This window comes from Phyllobates terribilis, unplaced genomic scaffold (genome assembly GCF_046119375.1).
Source record: "Phyllobates terribilis strain yellow unplaced genomic scaffold, ASM4611937v1 Scaffold_40__1_contigs__length_11209783, whole genome shotgun sequence".
Classification (NCBI taxonomy): Eukaryota; Metazoa; Chordata; class Amphibia; order Anura; family Dendrobatidae; genus Phyllobates; species Phyllobates terribilis.
Genome location: NW_027362800.1, coordinates 1,762,667 through 1,778,550, shown reverse-complemented (window position 1 = coordinate 1,778,550; position 15,884 = coordinate 1,762,667). Strand labels below are relative to the sequence as shown.

The following is a 15,884-nucleotide window of genomic DNA, read 5'->3' as shown; positions in this document are numbered from 1 at the left end:
GCCCTTGTTATCAACAGCAGCCTTTTAAACTCACCTGAGCTAACAGGTATGTGAGCTGGTTACTCTGCTGCGCTTAAAATTTCTTTTTTGGTTTGCTACAATGCCTTTTCTGAAACGTTGTCTCCCTCTGCTGGAACACTGACTTCTTTCATTTAATGCCTGCAGACTATAAAAGAGAAACCAACTCAAAAAGTTTGGTTGATTAGTCTGTGGCATTCTTTTAAACTGTTGCTTATGGCAGTCTCTGTGAGCTTCTCAGTGACATTCAGCCATCCAGGTATCCCGCCTGCAGTAGACGGAATGTGGCAATGGAACGCTGGCTGCGCGTGTCATAATAGGCTCTGAGCCTTTATATACCTGCGCACAGCAGCAGCCACCTTCAGTCTGCTGCTGGACAGCCAGCAGCAGCAGCAGCAGGAGAGGTAATTAATCAGCAACCCTCCTGCTAAGGGTAGACAGCTGCTCGTTCCACCCCCCCCCCGCCTTAATTGGTTCTCCTCCCTTCCAACGGTGTTGAGGCGGGTGGGAACAGCCGGGGGTTGAGGGTACTGTGCTAAAAGAGGTGGAGTTATGCAGATCTAAAACGCGTGGATTGCAGCAGCAGCAAGCCGAAAAGTGCAGGCATGTGAGGGATCTAGAGGTTGACAGCATGTCTTCTTAACGGGAGTCCAGGTGGCCATCTCCACAAATGGACTTTTCAGAATCCTTGGGTGGCACCGTAGTCGGAAACCAATTCTGGTTATCGCTTCTCGGCCTTTTGGCTAAGATCAAGTGTAGTATCTGTTCTTATCAGTTTAATATCTGATACGTCCCCTATCTGGGGACCATATATTAAATGGATTTTTAGAACAGGGAGATGGAAAAAGAGCTTGCTCTGTCCACTCCACGCATTGACCTGGTATTGCAGTATCTCCAGGACCGGTGCACCCCTTCTTTAATGCAGTTTCTAAAATCAGAAAGAATTGAATTCAATGCTTTTTGTTCATTTTGCTTGTTTGTCGGATTTTGGGATGGACTCTTTGGCTTTGCTTTTCTTCTCCTCATTGGATTTTTCATGTTAAAAGTTGCAGAAGCCAGATGACAAGCTCATTTTGGTTCAACTTCAGCAACTGTGCATTGCATTGCCATGTAATGTAATGTAATGCAATGCTATCTATCTAGCTCTCCCTCTATACTTCCTTTTGGATAAACAGACATATTAGGCAAGCATTTTGGAGCTTTCACCTAAATAACTACAGGTGGTGAGATAAGCTGCACAATATAATTGACCTTTCAGTATATTGTTGCACACACACCATCTATTTAGCAAATGCCCTTGTTATCAACAGCAGCCTTTTAAACTCACCTGAGCTAACAGGTATGTGAGCTGATTACTATGCTGCGCTTAAAATTTCTTTTTTGGTTTGCTACAATGCCTTTTCTGAAACGTTGTCTCCCTCTGCTGGAACACTGACTTCTTTCATTTAATGCCTGCAGACTATAAAAGAGAAACCAACCCAAAAAGTTTGGTTGATTAGTCTGTGGCATTCTTTTAAACTGTTGCTTATGGCGGTCTCTGTGAGCTTCTCAGTGACATTCAGCCATCCAGGTATCCCGCCTGCAGTAGACGGAATGTGGCAATGGAACGCTGGCTGCGCGTGTCATAATAGGCTCTGAGCCTTTATATACCTGCGCACAGCAGCAGCCACCTTCAGTCTGCTGCTGGACAGCCAGCAGCAGCAGCAGCAGGAGAGGTAATTAATCAGCAACCCTCCTGCTAAGGGTAGACAGCTGCTCGTTCCACCCCCCCCCCGCCTTAATTGGTTCTCCTCCCTTCCAACGGTGTTGAGGCAGGTGGGAACAGCCGGGGGTTGAGGGTACTGTGCTAAAAGAGGTGGAGTTATGCAGATCTAAAACGCGTGGATTGCAGCAGCAGCAAGCCGAAAAGTGCAGGCATGTGAGGGATCTAGAGGTTGACAGCATGTCTTCTTAACGGGAGTCCAGGTGGCCATCTCCACAAATGGACTTTTCAGAATCCTTGGGTGGCACCGTAGTCGGAAACCAATTCTGGTTATCGCTTCTCGGCCTTTTGGCTAAGATCAAGTGTAGTATCTGTTCTTATCAGTTTAATATCTGATACGTCCCCTATCTGGGGACCATATATTAAATGGATTTTTAGAACAGGGAGATGGAAAAAGAGCTTGCTCTGTCCACTCCACGCATTGACCTGGTATTGCAGTATCTCCAGGACCGGTGCACCCCTTCTTTAATGCAGTTTCTAAAATCAGAAAGAATTGAATTCAATGCTTTTTGTTCATTTTGCTTGTTTGTCGGATTTTGGGATGGACTCCTTGGCTTTGCTTTTCTTCTCCTCATTGGATTTTTCATGTTAAAAGTTGCAGAAGCCAGATGACAAGCTCATTTTGGTTCAACTTCAGCAACTGTGCATTGCATTGCCATGTAATGTAATGTAATGCAATGCTATCTATCTAGCTCTCCCTCTATACTTCCTTTTGGATAAACAGACATATTAGGCAAGCATTTTGGAGCTTTCACCTAAATAACTACAGGTGGTGAGATAAGCTGCACAATATAATTGACCTTTCAGTATATTGTTGCACACACACCATCTATTTAGCAAATGCCCTTGTTATCAACAGCAGCCTTTTAAACTCACCTGAGCTAACAGGTATGTGAGCTGGTTACTCTGCTGCGCTTAAAATTTCTTTTTTGGTTTGCTACAATGCCTTTTCTGAAACGTTGTCTCCCTCTGCTGGAACACTGACTTCTTTCATTTAATGCCTGCAGACTATAAAAGAGAAACCAACCCAAAAAGTTTGGTTGATTAGTCTGTGGCATTCTTTTAAACTGTTGCTTATGGCGGTCTCTGTGAGCTTCTCAGTGACATTCAGCCATCCAGGTATCCCGCCTGCAGTAGACGGAATGTGGCAATGGAACGCTGGCTGCGCGTGTCATAATAGGCTCTGAGCCTTTATATACCTGCGCACAGCAGCAGCCACCTTCAGTCTGCTGCTGGACAGCCAGCAGCAGCAGCAGCAGGAGAGGTAATTAATCAGCAACCCTCCTGCTAAGGGTAGACAGCTGCTCGTTCCACCCCCCCCCCCCGCCTTAATTGGTTCTCCTCCCTTCCAACGGTGTTGAGGCGGGTGGGAACAGCCGGGGGTTGAGGGTACTGTGCTAAAAGAGGTGGAGTTATGCAGATCTAAAACGCGTGGATTGCAGCAGCAGCAAGCCGAAAAGTGCAGGCATGTGAGGGATCTAGAGGTTGACAGCATGTCTTCTTAATGGGAGTCCAGGTGGCCATCTCCACAAATGGACTTTTCAGAATCCTTGGGTGGCACCGTAGTCGGAAACCAATTCTGGTTATCGCTTCTCGGCCTTTTGGCTAAGATCAAGTGTAGTATCTGTTCTTATCAGTTTAATATCTGATACGTCCCCTATCTGGGGACCATATATTAAATGGATTTTTAGAACAGGGAGATGGAAAAAGAGCTTGCTCTGTCCACTCCACGCATTGACCTGGTATTGCAGTATCTCCAGGACCGGTGCACCCCTTCTTTAATGCAGTTTCTAAAATCAGAAAGAATTGAATTCAATGCTTTTTGTTCATTTTGCTTGTTTGTCGGATTTTGGGATGGACTCTTTGGCTTTGCTTTTCTTCTCCTCATTGGATTTTTCATGTTAAAAGTTGCAGAAGCCAGATGACAAGCTCATTTTGGTTCAACTTCAGCAACTGTGCATTGCATTGCCATGTAATGTAATGTAATGCAATGCTATCTATCTAGCTCTCCCTCTATACTTCCTTTTGGATAAACAGACATATTAGGCAAGCATTTTGGAGCTTTCACCTAAATAACTACAGGTGGTGAGATAAGCTGCACAATATAATTGACCTTTCAGTATATTGTTGCACACACACCATCTATTTAGCAAATGCCCTTGTTATCAACAGCAGCCTTTTAAACTCACCTGAGCTAACAGGTATGTGAGCTGGTTACTCTGCTGCGCTTAAAATTTCTTTTTTGGTTTGCTACAATGCCTTTTCTGAAACGTTGTCTCCCTCTGCTGGAACACTGACTTCTTTCATTTAATGCCTGCAGACTATAAAAGAGAAACCAACCCAAAAAGTTTGGTTGATTAGTCTGTGGCATTCTTTTAAACTGTTGCTTATGGCGGTCTCTGTGAGCTTCTCAGTGACATTCAGCCATCCAGGTATCCCGCCTGCAGTAGACGGAATGTGGCAATGGAACGCTGGCTGCGCGTGTCATAATAGGCTCTGAGCCTTTATATACCTGCGCACAGCAGCAGCCACCTTCAGTCTGCTGCTGGACAGCCAGCAGCAGCAGCAGCAGGAGAGGTAATTAATCAGCAACCCTCCTGCTAAGGGTAGACAGCTGCTCGTTCCACCCCCCCCCCCGCCTTAATTGGTTCTCCTCCCTTCCAACGGTGTTGAGGCGGGTGGGAACAGCCGGGGGTTGAGGGTACTGTGCTAAAAGAGGTGGAGTTATGCAGATCTAAAACGCGTGGATTGCAGCAGCAGCAAGCCGAAAAGTGCAGGCATGTGAGGGATCTAGAGGTTGACAGCATGTCTTCTTAACGGGAGTCCAGGTGGCCATCTCCACAAATGGACTTTTCAGAATCCTTGGGTGGCACCGTAGTCGGAAACCAATTCTGGTTATCGCTTCTCGGCCTTTTGGCTAAGATCAAGTGTAGTATCTGTTCTTATCAGTTTAATATCTGATACGTCCCCTATCTGGGGACCATATATTAAATGGATTTTTAGAACAGGGAGATGGAAAAAGAGCTTGCTCTGTCCACTCCACGCATTGACCTGGTATTGCAGTATCTCCAGGACCGGTGCACCCCTTCTTTAATGCAGTTTCTAAAATCAGAAAGAATTGAATTCAATGCTTTTTGTTCATTTTGCTTGTTTGTCGGATTTTGGGATGGACTCTTTGGCTTTGCTTTTCTTCTCCTCATTGGATTTTTCATGTTAAAAGTTGCAGAAGCCAGATGACAAGCTCATTTTGGTTCAACTTCAGCAACTGTGCATTGCATTGCCATGTAATGTAATGTAATGCAATGCTATCTATCTAGCTCTCCCTCTATACTTCCTTTTGGATAAACAGACATATTAGGCAAGCATTTTGGAGCTTTCACCTAAATAACTACAGGTGGTGAGATAAGCTGCACAATATAATTGACCTTTCAGTATATTGTTGCACACACACCATCTATTTAGCAAATGCCCTTGTTATCAACAGCAGCCTTTTAAACTCACCTGAGCTAACAGGTATGTGAGCTGGTTACTCTGCTGCGCTTAAAATTTCTTTTTTGGTTTGCTACAATGCCTTTTCTGAAACGTTGTCTCCCTCTGCTGGAACACTGACTTCTTTCATTTAATGCCTGCAGACTATAAAAGAGAAACCAACCCAAAAAGTTTGGTTGATTAGTCTGTGGCATTCTTTTAAACTGTTGCTTATGGCGGTCTCTGTGAGCTTCTCAGTGACATTCAGCCATCCAGGTATCCCGCCTGCAGTAGACGGAATGTGGCAATGGAACGCTGGCTGCGCGTGTCATAATAGGCTCTGAGCCTTTATATACCTGCGCACAGCAGCAGCCACCTTCAGTCTGCTGCTGGACAGCCAGCAGCAGCAGCAGCAGGAGAGGTAATTAATCAGCAACCCTCCTGCTAAGGGTAGACAGCTGCTCGTTCCACCCCCCCCCCCGCCTTAATTGGCTCTCCTCCCTTCCAACGGTGTTGAGGCGGGTGGGAACAGCCGGGGGTTGAGGGTACTGTGCTAAAAGAGGTGGAGTTATGCAGATCTAAAACGCGTGGATTGCAGCAGCAGCAAGCCGAAAAGTGCAGGCATGTGAGGGATCTAGAGGTTGACAGCATGTCTTCTTAACGGGAGTCCAGGTGGCCATCTCCACAAATGGACTTTTCAGAATCCTTGGGTGGCACCGTAGTCGGAAACCAATTCTGGTTATCGCTTCTCGGCCTTTTGGCTAAGATCAAGTGTAGTATCTGTTCTTATCAGTTTAATATCTGATACGTCCCCTAAATGGGGACCATATATTAAATGGATTTTTAGAACAGGGAGATGGAAAAAGAGCTTGCTCTGTCCACTCCACGCATTGACCTGGTATTGCAGTATCTCCAGGACCGGTGCACCCCTTCTTTAATGCAGTTTCTAAAATCAGAAAGAATTGAATTCAATGCTTTTTGTTCATTTTGCTTGTTTGTCGGATTTTGGGATGGACTCTTTGGCTTTGCTTTTCTTCTCCTCATTGGATTTTTCATGTTAAAAGTTGCAGAAGCCAGATGACAAGCTCATTTTGGTTCAACTTCAGCAACTGTGCATTGCATTGCCATGTAATGTAATGTAATGCAATGCTATCTATCTAGCTCTCCCTCTATACTTCCTTTTGGATAAACAGACATATTAGGCAAGCATTTTGGAGCTTTCACCTAAATAACTACAGGTGGTGAGATAAGCTGCACAATATAATTGACCTTTCAGTATATTGTTGCACACACACCATCTATTTAGCAAATGCCCTTGTTATCAACAGCAGCCTTTTAAACTCACCTGAGCTAACAGGTATGTGAGCTGGTTACTCTGCTGCGCTTAAAATTTCTTTTTTGGTTTGCTACAATGCCTTTTCTGAAACGTTGTCTCCCTCTGCTGGAACACTGACTTCTTTCATTTAATGCCTGCAGACTATAAAAGAGAAACCAACCCAAAAAGTTTGGTTGATTAGTCTGTGGCATTCTTTTAAACTGTTGCTTATGGCGGTCTCTGTGAGCTTCTCAGTGACATTCAGCCATCCAGGTATCCCGCCTGCAGTAGACGGAATGTGGCAATGGAACGCTGGCTGCGCGTGTCATAATAGGCTCTGAGCCTTTATATACCTGCGCACAGCAGCAGCCACCTTCAGTCTGCTGCTGGACAGCCAGCAGCAGCAGCAGCAGCAGGAGAGGTAATTAATCAGCAACCCTCCTGCTAAGGGTAGACAGCTGCTCGTTCCACCACCCCCCCCGCCTTAATTGGTTCTCCTCCCTTCCAACGGTGTTGAGGCGGGTGGGAACAGCCGGGGGTTGAGGGTACTGTGCTAAAAGAGGTGGAGTTATGCAGATCTAAAACGCGTGGATTGCAGCAGCAGCAAGCCGAAAAGTGCAGGCATGTGAGGGATCTAGAGGTTGACAGCATGTCTTCTTAACGGGAGTCCAGGTGGCCATCTCCACAAATGGACTTTTCAGAATCCTTGGGTGGCACCGTAGTCGGAAACCAATTCTGGTTATCGCTTCTCGGCCTTTTGGCTAAGATCAAGTGTAGTATCTGTTCTTATCAGTTTAATATCTGATACGTCCCCTATCTGGGGACCATATATTAAATGGATTTTTAGAACAGGGAGATGGAAAAAGAGCTTGCTCTGTCCACTCCACGCATTGACCTGGTATTGCAGTATCTCCAGGACCGGTGCACCCCTTCTTTAATGCAGTTTCTAAAATCAGAAAGAATTGAATTCAATGCTTTTTGTTCATTTTGCTTGTTTGTCGGATTTTGGGATGGACTCTTTGGCTTTGCTTTTCTTCTCCTCATTGGATTTTTCATGTTAAAAGTTGCAGAAGCCAGATGACAAGCTCATTTTGGTTCAACTTCAGCAACTGTGCATTGCATTGCCATGTAATGTAATGTAATGCAATGCTATCTATCTAGCTCTCCCTCTATACTTCCTTTTGGATAAACAGACATATTAGGCAAGCATTTTGGAGCTTTCACCTAAATAACTACAGGTGGTGAGATAAGCTGCACAATATAATTGACCTTTCAGTATATTGTTGCACACACACCATCTATTTAGCAAATGCCCTTGTTATCAACAGCAGCCTTTTAAACTCACCTGAGCTAACAGGTATGTGAGCTGGTTACTCTGCTGCGCTTAAAATTTCTTTTTTGGTTTGCTACAATGCCTTTTCTGAAACGTTGTCTCCCTCTGCTGGAACACTGACTTCTTTCATTTAATGCCTGCAGACTATAAAAGAGAAACCAACCCAAAAAGTTTGGTTGATTAGTCTGTGGCATTCTTTTAAACTGTTGCTTATGGCGGTCTCTGTGAGCTTCTCAGTGACATTCAGCCATCCAGGTATCCCGCCTGCAGTAGACGGAATGTGGCAATGGAACGCTGGCTGCGCGTGTCATAATAGGCTCTGAGCCTTTATATACCTGCGCACAGCAGCAGCCACCTTCAGTCTGCTGCTGGACAGCCAGCAGCAGCAGCAGCAGGAGAGGTAATTAATCAGCAACCCTCCTGCTAAGGGTAGACAGCTGCTCGTTCCACCCCCCCCCCGCCTTAATTGGTTCTCCTCCCTTCCAACGGTGTTGAGGCGGGTGGGAACAGCCGGGGGTTGAGGGTACTGTGCTAAAAGAGGTGGAGTTATGCAGATCTAAAACGCGTGGATTGCAGCAGCAGCAAGCCGAAAAGTGCAGGCATGTGAGGGATCTAGAGGTTGACAGCATGTCTTCTTAACGGGAGTCCAGGTGGCCATCTCCATAAATGGACTTTTCAGAATCCTTGGGTGGCACCGTAGTCGGAAACCAATTCTGGTTATCGCTTCTCGGCCTTTTGGCTAAGATCAAGTGTAGTATCTGTTCTTATCAGTTTAATATCTGATACGTCCCCTATCTGGGGACCATATATTAAATGGATTTTTAGAACAGGGAGATGGAAAAAGAGCTTGCTCTGTCCACTCCACGCATTGACCTGGTATTGCAGTATCTCCAGGACCGGTGCACCCCTTCTTTAATGCAGTTTCTAAAATCAGAAAGAATTGAATTCAATGCTTTTTGTTCATTTTGCTTGTTTGTCGGATTTTGGGATGGACTCTTTGGCTTTGCTTTTCTTCTCCTCATTGGATTTTTCATGTTAAAAGTTGCAGAAGCCAGATGACAAGCTCATTTTGGTTCAACTTCAGCAACTGTGCATTGCATTGCCATGTAATGTAATGTAATGCAATGCTATCTATCTAGCTCTCCCTCTATACTTCCTTTTGGATAAACAGACATATTAGGCAAGCATTTTGGAGCTTTCACCTAAATAACTACAGGTGGTGAGATAAGCTGCACAATATAATTGACCTTTCAGTATATTGTTGCACACACACCATCTATTTAGCAAATGCCCTTGTTATCAACAGCAGCCTTTTAAACTCACCTGAGCTAACAGGTATGTGAGCTGGTTACTCTGCTGCGCTTAAAATTTCTTTTTTGGTTTGCTACAATGCCTTTTCTGAAACGTTGTCTCCCTCTGCTGGAACACTGACTTCTTTCATTTAATGCCTGCAGACTATAAAAGAGAAACCAACCCAAAAAGTTTGGTTGATTAGTCTGTGGCATTCTTTTAAACTGTTGCTTATGGCGGTCTCTGTGAGCTTCTCAGTGACATTCAGCCATCCAGGTATCCCGCCTGCAGTAGACGGAATGTGGCAATGGAACGCTGGCTGCGCGTGTCATAATAGGCTCTGAGCCTTTATATACCTGCGCACAGCAGCAGCCACCTTCAGTCTGCTGCTGGACAGCCAGCAGCAGCAGGAGAGGTAATTAATCAGCAACCCTCCTGCTAAGGGTAGACAGCTGCTCGTTCCACCCCCCCCCCCCCGCCTTAATTGGTTCTCTTCCCTTCCAACGGTGTTGAGGCGGGTGGGAACAGCCGGGGGTTGAGGGTACTGTGCTAAAAGAGGTGGAGTTATGCAGATCTAAAACGCGTGGATTGCAGCAGCAGCAAGCCGAAAAGTGCAGGCATGTGAGGGATCTAGAGGTTGACAGCATGTCTTCTTAACGGGAGTCCAGGTGGCCATCTCCACAAATGGACTTTTCAGAATCCTTGGGTGGCACCGTAGTCGGAAACCAATTCTGGTTATCGCTTCTCGGCCTTTTGGCTAAGATCAAGTGTAGTATCTGTTCTTATCAGTTTAATATCTGATACGTCCCCTATCTGGGGACCATATATTAAATGGATTTTTAGAACAGGGAGATGGAAAAAGAGCTTGCTCTGTCCACTCCACGCATTGACCTGGTATTGCAGTATCTCCAGGACCGGTGCACCCCTTCTTTAATGCAGTTTCTAAAATCAGAAAGAATTGAATTCAATGCTTTTTGTTCATTTTGCTTGTTTGTCGGATTTTGGGATGGACTCTTTGGCTTTGCTTTTCTTCTCCTCATTGGATTTTTCATGTTAAAAGTTGCAGAAGCCAGATGACAAGCTCATTTTGGTTCAACTTCAGCAACTGTGCATTGCATTGCCATGTAATGTAATGTAATGCAATGCTATCTATCTAGCTCTCCCTCTATACTTCCTTTTGGATAAACAGACATATTAGGCAAGCATTTTGGAGCTTTCACCTAAATAACTACAGGTGGTGAGATAAGCTGCACAATATAATTGACCTTTCAGTATATTGTTGCACACACACCATCTATTTAGCAAATGCCCTTGTTATCAACAGCAGCCTTTTAAACTCACCTGAGCTAACAGGTATGTGAGCTGGTTACTCTGCTGCGCTTAAAATTTCTTTTTTGGTTTGCTACAATGCCTTTTCTGAAACGTTGTCTCCCTCTGCTGGAACACTGACTTCTTTCATTTAATGCCTGCAGACTATAAAAGAGAAACCAACCCAAAAAGTTTGGTTGATTAGTCTGTGGCATTCTTTTAAACTGTTGCTTATGGCGGTCTCTGTGAGCTTCTCAGTGACATTCAGCCATCCAGGTATCCCGCCTGCAGTAGACGGAATGTGGCAATGGAACGCTGGCTGCGCGTGTCATAATAGGCTCTGAGCCTTTATATACCTGCGCACAGCAGCAGCCACCTTCAGTCTGCTGCTGGACAGCCAGCAGCAGCAGCAGCAGGAGAGGTAATTAATCAGCAACCCTCCTGCTAAGGGTAGACAGCTGCTCGTTCCACCCCCCCCCCCGCCTTAATTGGTTCTCCTCCCTTCCAACGGTGTTGAGGCGGGTGGGAACAGCCGGGGGTTGAGGGTACTGTGCTAAAAGAGGTGGAGTTATGCAGATCTAAAACGCGTGGATTGCAGCAGCAGCAAGCCGAAAAGTGCAGGCATGTGAGGGATCTAGAGGTTGACAGCATGTCTTCTTAACGGGAGTCCAGGTGGCCATCTCCACAAATGGACTTTTCAGAATCCTTGGGTGGCACCGTAGTCGGAAACCAATTCTGGTTATCGCTTCTCGGCCTTTTGGCTAAGATCAAGTGTAGTATCTGTTCTTATCAGTTTAATATCTGATACGTCCCCTATCTGGGGACCATATATTAAATGGATTTTTAGAACAGGGAGATGGAAAAAGAGCTTGCTCTGTCCACTCCACGCATTGACCTGGTATTGCAGTATCTCCAGGACCGGTGCACCCCTTCTTTAATGCAGTTTCTAAAATCAGAAAGAATTGAATTCAATGCTTTTTGTTCATTTTGCTTGTTTGTCGGATTTTGGGATGGACTCTTTGGCTTTGCTTTTCTTCTCCTCATTGGATTTTTCATGTTAAAAGTTGCAGAAGCCAGATGACAAGCTCATTTTGGTTCAACTTCAGCAACTGTGCATTGCATTGCCATGTAATGTAATGTAATGCAATGCTATCTATCTAGCTCTCCCTCTATACTTCCTTTTGGATAAACAGACATATTAGGCAAGCATTTTGGAGCTTTCACCTAAATAACTACAGGTGGTGAGATAAGCTGCACAATATAATTGACCTTTCAGTATATTGTTGCACACACACCATCTATTTAGCAAATGCCCTTGTTATCAACAGCAGCCTTTTAAACTCACCTGAGCTAACAGGTATGTGAGCTGGTTACTCTGCTGCGCTTAAAATTTCTTTTTTGGTTTGCTACAATGCCTTTTCTGAAACGTTGTCTCCCTCTGCTGGAACACTGACTTCTTTCATTTAATGCCTGCAGACTATAAAAGAGAAACCAACCCAAAAAGTTTGGTTGATTAGTCTGTGGCATTCTTTTAAACTGTTGCTTATGGCGGTCTCTGTGAGCTTCTCAGTGACATTCAGCCATCCAGGTATCCCGCCTGCAGTAGACGGAATGTGGCAATGGAACGCTGGCTGCGCGTGTCATAATAGGCTCTGAGCCTTTATATACCTGCGCACAGCAGCAGCCACCTTCAGTCTGCTGCTGGACAGCCAGCAGCAGCAGCAGCAGGAGAGGTAATTAATCAGCAACCCTCCTGCTAAGGGTAGACAGCTGCTCGTTCCACCCCCCCCCCCCGCCTTAATTGGTTCTCCTCCCTTCCAACGGTGTTGAGGCGGGTGGGAACAGCCGGGGGTTGAGGGTACTGTGCTAAAAGAGGTGGAGTTATGCAGATCTAAAACGCGTGGATTGCAGCAGCAGCAAGCCGAAAAGTGCAGGCATGTGAGGGATCTAGAGGTTGACAGCATGTCTTCTTAACGGGAGTCCAGGTGGCCATCTCCACAAATGGACTTTTCAGAATCCTTGGGTGGCACCGTAGTCGGAAACCAATTCTGGTTATCGCTTCTCGGCCTTTTGGCTAAGATCAAGTGTAGTATCTGTTCTTATCAGTTTAATATCTGATACGTCCCCTATCTGGGGACCATATATTAAATGGATTTTTAGAACAGGGAGATGGAAAAAGAGCTTGCTCTGTCCACTCCACGCATTGACCTGGTATTGCAGTATCTCCAGGACCGGTGCACCCCTTCTTTAATGCAGTTTCTAAAATCAGAAAGAATTGAATTCAATGCTTTTTGTTCATTTTGCTTGTTTGTCGGATTTTGGGATGGACTCTTTGGCTTTGCTTTTCTTCTCCTCATTGGATTTTTCATGTTAAAAGTTGCAGAAGCCAGATGACAAGCTCATTTTGGTTCAACTTCAGCAACTGTGCATTGCATTGCCATGTAATGTAATGTAATGCAATGCTATCTATCTAGCTCTCCCTCTATACTTCCTTTTGGATAAACAGACATATTAGGCAAGCATTTTGGAGCTTTCACCTAAATAACTACAGGTGGTGAGATAAGCTGCACAATATAATTGACCTTTCAGTATATTGTTGCACACACACCATCTATTTAGCAAATGCCCTTGTTATCAACAGCAGCCTTTTAAACTCACCTGAGCTAACAGGTATGTGAGCTGGTTACTCTGCTGCGCTTAAAATTTCTTTTTTGGTTTGCTACAATGCCTTTTCTGAAACGTTGTCTCCCTCTGCTGGAACACTGACTTCTTTCATTTAATGCCTGCAGACTATAAAAGAGAAACCAACCCAAAAAGTTTGGTTGATTAGTCTGTGGCATTCTTTTAAACTGTTGCTTATGGCGGTCTCTGTGAGCTTCTCAGTGACATTCAGCCATCCAGGTATCCCGCCTGCAGTAGACGGAATGTGGCAATGGAACGCTGGCTGCGCGTGTCATAATAGGCTCTGAGCCTTTATATACCTGCGCACAGCAGCAGCCACCTTCAGTCTGCTGCTGGACAGCCAGCAGCAGCAGCAGCAGGAGAGGTAATTAATCAGCAACCCTCCTGCTAAGGGTAGACAGCTGCTCGTTCCACCCCCCCCCCCCCCGCCTTAATTGGTTCTCCTCCCTTCCAACGGTGTTGAGGCGGGTGGGAACAGCCGGGGGTTGAGGGTACTGTGCTAAAAGAGGTGGAGTTATGCAGATCTAAAACGCGTGGATTGCAGCAGCAGCAAGCCGAAAAGTGCAGGCATGTGAGGGATCTAGAGGTTGACAGCATGTCTTCTTAACGGGAGTCCAGGTGGCCATCTCCACAAATGGACTTTTCAGAATCCTTGGGTGGCACCGTAGTCGGAAACCAATTCTGGTTATCGCTTCTCGGCCTTTTGGCTAAGATCAAGTGTAGTATCTGTTCTTATCAGTTTAATATCTGATACGTCCCCTATCTGGGGACCATATATTAAATGGATTTTTAGAACAGGGAGATGGAAAAAGAGCTTGCTCTGTCCACTCCACGCATTGACCTGGTATTGCAGTATCTCCAGGACCGGTGCACCCCTTCTTTAATGCAGTTTCTAAAATCAGAAAGAATTGAATTCAATGCTTTTTGTTCATTTTGCTTGTTTGTCGGATTTTGGGATGGACTCTTTGGCTTTGCTTTTCTTCTCCTCATTGGATTTTTCATGTTAAAAGTTGCAGAAGCCAGATGACAAGCTCATTTTGGTTCAACTTCAGCAACTGTGCATTGCATTGCCATGTAATGTAATGTAATGCAATGCTATCTATCTAGCTCTCCCTCTATACTTCCTTTTGGATAAACAGACATATTAGGCAAGCATTTTGGAGCTTTCACCTAAATAACTACAGGTGGTGAGATAAGCTGCACAATATAATTGACCTTTCAGTATATTGTTGCACACACACCATCTATTTAGCAAATGCCCTTGTTATCAACAGCAGCCTTTTAAACTCACCTGAGCTAACAGGTATGTGAGCTGGTTACTCTGCTGCGCTTAAAATTTCTTTTTTGGTTTGCTACAATGCCTTTTCTGAAACGTTGTCTCCCTCTGCTGGAACACTGACTTCTTTCATTTAATGCCTGCAGACTATAAAAGAGAAACCAACCCAAAAAGTTTGGTTGATTAGTCTGTGGCATTCTTTTAAACTGTTGCTTATGGCGGTCTCTGTGAGCTTCTCAGTGACATTCAGCCATCCAGGTATCCCGCCTGCAGTAGACGGAATGTGGCAATGGAACGCTGGCTGCGCGTGTCATAATAGGCTCTGAGCCTTTATATACCTGCGCACAGCAGCAGCCACCTTCAGTCTGCTGCTGGACAGCCAGCAGCAGCAGCAGCAGGAGAGGTAATTAATCAGCAACCCTCCTGCTAAGGGTAGACAGCTGCTCGTTCCACCCCCCCCCCCGCCTTAATTGGTTCTCCTCCCTTCCAACGGTGTTGAGGCGGGTGGGAACAGCCGGGGGTTGAGGGTACTGTGCTAAAAGAGGTGGAGTTATGCAGATCTAAAACGCGTGGATTGCAGCAGCAGCAAGCCGAAAAGTGCAGGCATGTGAGGGATCTAGAGGTTGACAGCATGTCTTCTTAACGGGAGTCCAGGTGGCCATCTCCACAAATGGACTTTTCAGAATCCTTGGGTGGCACCGTAGTCGGAAACCAATTCTGGTTATCGCTTCTCGGCCTTTTGGCTAAGATCAAGTGTAGTATCTGTTCTTATCAGTTTAATATCTGATACGTCCCCTATCTGGGGACCATATATTAAATGGATTTTTAGAACAGGGAGATGGAAAAAGAGCTTGCTCTGTCCACTCCACGCATTGACCTGGTATTGCAGTATCTCCAGGACCGGTGCACCCCTTCTTTAATGCAGTTTCTAAAATCAGAAAGAATTGAATTCAATGCTTTTTGTTCATTTTGCTTGTTTGTCGGATTTTGGGATGGACTCTTTGGCTTTGCTTTTCTTCTCCTCATTGGATTTTTCATGTTAAAAGTTGCAGAAGCCAGATGACAAGCTCATTTTGGTTCAACTTCAGCAACTGTGCATTGCATTGCCATGTAATGTAATGTAATGCAATGCTATCTATCTAGCTCTCCCTCTATACTTCCTTTTGGATAAACAGACATATTAGGCAAGCATTTTGGAGCTTTCACCTAAATAACTACAGGTGGTGAGATAAGCTGCACAATATAATTGACCTTTCAGTATATTGTTGCACACACACCATCTATTTAGCAAATGCCCTTGTTATCAACAGCAGCCTTTTAAACTCACCTGAGCTAACAGGTATGTGAGCTGGTTACTCTGCTGCGCTTAAAATTTCTTTTTTGGTTTGCTACAATGCCTTTTCTGAAACGTTGTCTCCCTCTGCTGGAACAC

General features: G+C 45.1%; 12 non-coding genes across 12 annotated transcripts; all 12 read left to right on the top strand.

The window, feature by feature from the left end:
• Positions 1-741: 741 nt before the first annotated feature.
• LOC141188912 (U2 spliceosomal RNA) lies at positions 742-932 on the top strand. Its single transcript, XR_012262988.1, has one exon. It is a non-coding gene; the product is annotated as a U2 spliceosomal RNA (small nuclear RNA).
• A 1,120-nt stretch (positions 933-2,052) lies between these two features.
• On the top strand, positions 2,053-2,243 carry LOC141188901 (U2 spliceosomal RNA). Its single transcript, XR_012262977.1, has one exon. It is a non-coding gene; the product is annotated as a U2 spliceosomal RNA (small nuclear RNA).
• Positions 2,244-3,365: 1,122 nt separating this feature from the next.
• On the top strand, positions 3,366-3,556 carry LOC141188889 (U2 spliceosomal RNA). The gene has a single exon (XR_012262966.1). It is a non-coding gene; the product is annotated as a U2 spliceosomal RNA (small nuclear RNA).
• A 1,121-nt stretch (positions 3,557-4,677) lies between these two features.
• On the top strand, positions 4,678-4,868 carry LOC141188876 (U2 spliceosomal RNA). Its single transcript, XR_012262955.1, has one exon. It is a non-coding gene; the product is annotated as a U2 spliceosomal RNA (small nuclear RNA).
• Positions 4,869-5,989: 1,121 nt separating this feature from the next.
• Positions 5,990-6,180, top strand: LOC141191421 (U2 spliceosomal RNA). The gene has a single exon (XR_012265415.1). It is a non-coding gene; the product is annotated as a U2 spliceosomal RNA (small nuclear RNA).
• Positions 6,181-7,304: 1,124 nt separating this feature from the next.
• On the top strand, positions 7,305-7,495 carry LOC141188865 (U2 spliceosomal RNA). The gene has a single exon (XR_012262944.1). It is a non-coding gene; the product is annotated as a U2 spliceosomal RNA (small nuclear RNA).
• A 1,120-nt stretch (positions 7,496-8,615) lies between these two features.
• On the top strand, positions 8,616-8,806 carry LOC141188854 (U2 spliceosomal RNA). Its single transcript, XR_012262933.1, has one exon. It is a non-coding gene; the product is annotated as a U2 spliceosomal RNA (small nuclear RNA).
• A 1,117-nt stretch (positions 8,807-9,923) lies between these two features.
• On the top strand, positions 9,924-10,114 carry LOC141188842 (U2 spliceosomal RNA). The gene has a single exon (XR_012262922.1). It is a non-coding gene; the product is annotated as a U2 spliceosomal RNA (small nuclear RNA).
• A 1,121-nt stretch (positions 10,115-11,235) lies between these two features.
• Positions 11,236-11,426, top strand: LOC141188829 (U2 spliceosomal RNA). The gene has a single exon (XR_012262910.1). It is a non-coding gene; the product is annotated as a U2 spliceosomal RNA (small nuclear RNA).
• Positions 11,427-12,548: 1,122 nt separating this feature from the next.
• LOC141188818 (U2 spliceosomal RNA) lies at positions 12,549-12,739 on the top strand. Its single transcript, XR_012262898.1, has one exon. It is a non-coding gene; the product is annotated as a U2 spliceosomal RNA (small nuclear RNA).
• Positions 12,740-13,863: 1,124 nt separating this feature from the next.
• Positions 13,864-14,054, top strand: LOC141188807 (U2 spliceosomal RNA). Its single transcript, XR_012262887.1, has one exon. It is a non-coding gene; the product is annotated as a U2 spliceosomal RNA (small nuclear RNA).
• Positions 14,055-15,175: 1,121 nt separating this feature from the next.
• Positions 15,176-15,366, top strand: LOC141188796 (U2 spliceosomal RNA). Its single transcript, XR_012262876.1, has one exon. It is a non-coding gene; the product is annotated as a U2 spliceosomal RNA (small nuclear RNA).
• The last annotated feature ends 518 nt before the right edge of the window (positions 15,367-15,884 follow it).